The 2500-nt window shown below is 31.9% G+C and overlaps 1 non-coding gene across 1 annotated transcript; it reads right to left on the bottom strand.

Annotated features, from left to right (window-relative positions):
- Positions 1-1069: 1069 nt before the first annotated feature.
- On the bottom strand, positions 1070-1141 carry TRNAE-CUC (transfer RNA glutamic acid (anticodon CUC)). The gene has a single exon. It is a non-coding gene; the product is annotated as a tRNA-Glu (tRNA).
- Between the last annotated feature and the right edge of the window lie 1359 nt (positions 1142-2500).

Here is a 2500-nt window from a genome sequence, read left to right as displayed (position 1 = left end):
TATATATTTATATATATACATACATATATATATATACATATATACATATACATATATATACATATATATATATATACATATATATATATTTATATATATATATTTATATACATATATATATATAAATAAATATATCTATATATATATATATACATATATATATAAAGAAATATGTGTTTGCGAATGTATTTATATACATATAAATATATGTATATGTATGTATATATGTTTACACATATGTAGAGGTAAATATTAATCTATTTGCTGAATTATACATAAAATGAGAAGGGCAAAGATACAGCGACTGAAATAGCATTAACTAATATATAATATTAACTGATATATATATATATATATATATATATATATATATATATATATATATATATATATATATATATACATATATATATATATATATATATAAATGTATGTACAAGGGAAATAACCAGAACTTTAAAAGGCCTCCCAGAACGTTTATAGAGGAAGGGTCTACGGCGCTTCGGTTTTCTGTGTTCGTCATATTCATTCGATATTTATTTCTTGTATCTCAAACCCTTCATTTAAAGTCTTGTTTGTTTGATGTTTGTTTTTGCTTTTGGATTGTAGGGATTATAGGCGAGTTGCAAAAGGATACAGCACCGCAAACCTCTGTATAGTATATGATGTTTGCTGATGAGTCATCCTGTCCTGTTAGCACATTTATTGGGCAAGTTTTATTTTTCTCTTTTTGAGTCTGCTCGTTTGATTCGCCGAATGTTGGCTGTTCCTTTTTTGAGTGAAATTTACCACAGCGCTACTGTGTATTTCAAAAAAAATATACGATATATTGTCTGAATTGATAGGAAAACTCTCAATCGATATTTATGAATGACATGCATTTTATTGTTCATACCTGATTTTAATGTTGCAATGAACAAGACTTAGACACGCCGTATGGTAATTATGTATAGAAGACCGATTTGCGCATTGAGCTTTGCATGGGTCTCACCATGAACAATGAACCGTGGCGAAATCCTGCAAGCGATACGGTATCAAGCAACTTCACAGATATGTCACAGAAAAAACTTTCCCGTGCCGGGAATCGAACCCGGGCCTCGCGGGTGAGAGCCGCGTATCCTAGCCACTAGACCACACGGGAGATAGAGATTTTGGAGAATGTGCTTGCATTTTATCTTAACATGATGTGTTACCTTCCTAGGTAAAACGCCACATATAACATTTTTTGTTATGTATTTATGCAAGTGGGAATATATATATATATATATATATATATATATATATATATATATATATATTCAAATATATGTTTAATAATCATGACATTGAATAATTCTTTTCGGGCTAGATCAAATAAAAGTACTTAGGTTTTCCAATCAAATTGAGTTCCCGGTAATCTTTAAATAAATGCAACACTGGAACTGATTGCTGTTGTAAAAGGTGAAAAAAAAGTTTGATGAAAAGATTTCAGATCAGAGTAAAAAATCATTTGGTCTACCAACCTGATTTTTAGAAATAGTTAAACTGTAATCCGTAAATGATTTGGCCCTGCAACAACTGCACTGATGATAATCAATACGTTGTGTCCTAGTCGGCCGAGATATCACCTGGGTTTGATACGCATGCAATAATACGAAAGTGAAAAAAATGTATTATGCTCTGCTGCGTCCGCAAATCAGGAATCACAGCTCGATGAGGGTAGCGGGAAGTAAGAAGAAATCCGACGAAAGAAAACCTGCAATATTACGTGGGTTTTATATCTGATTGTCCTTCATGGAAAACGCTGCAAGTTTAATATGAAGTAACGGTTATTTGCATCTCTATTTCATGTCTGTTTAAGCAGTCATCTTGAACTTTCAATAGGCCTTCCCGGTGCAGGCCATAAGGTAAAATTATTAGTCAATGGCGATGATTACAAATGACGTAATAATGACTTCCACCTGTGTCCTTTTTATGTAACGTATGCTATTGATTACTAGCGTAAATCATGCAACAAATGTATTCGTGTTCAATATATACCGTACGCTGATCTCTGCAAGCCGCTGAGTATTCTTCACATCGCTGTTCATAAGCTTTTACAAAAACTTTACTATAAATCATGTTAACTTGTATGTATTTTCATAACATTTTAGTATCACATTATTTTACCTGTATATATCATAACTGTTAATCATTGTTTGATTGAACACATCGTTGAATATACTTAAGTTTATAATTATTCGTATAGTATTTCACTTGATATTTTTTTGTCTTTGATAGGTCAAAAGACTCACAAATACATATTACGTCTATTCAACCAGGTTCATACTTATCTTAGTCTGATATAGCTGCAGAAATATCTCATTTTGTATAAATCAACATTAAATTAAAAAAAAACACACGCAAGCTGAGTAGGACGTTTACTGGCTGTCAGCGTCAGAGCATTACTGACTCGCGGCGACCTTTTTCACTTGTCCGCCATTTTCTTGGCGGGAACACCTGAACTTCTTGGCAGGCGGTT

The sequence above is a fragment of the Penaeus japonicus genome, unplaced genomic scaffold (assembly GCF_977035675.1).
Source record: "Penaeus japonicus unplaced genomic scaffold, GWHDUDI00000001_assembly GWHDUDI00000001, whole genome shotgun sequence".
Taxonomy (NCBI): domain Eukaryota; kingdom Metazoa; phylum Arthropoda; class Malacostraca; order Decapoda; family Penaeidae; genus Penaeus; species Penaeus japonicus.
The sequence above is the reverse complement of the archived record's forward strand: the minus strand, read 5'-3'. Positions and strand labels throughout refer to the sequence as shown.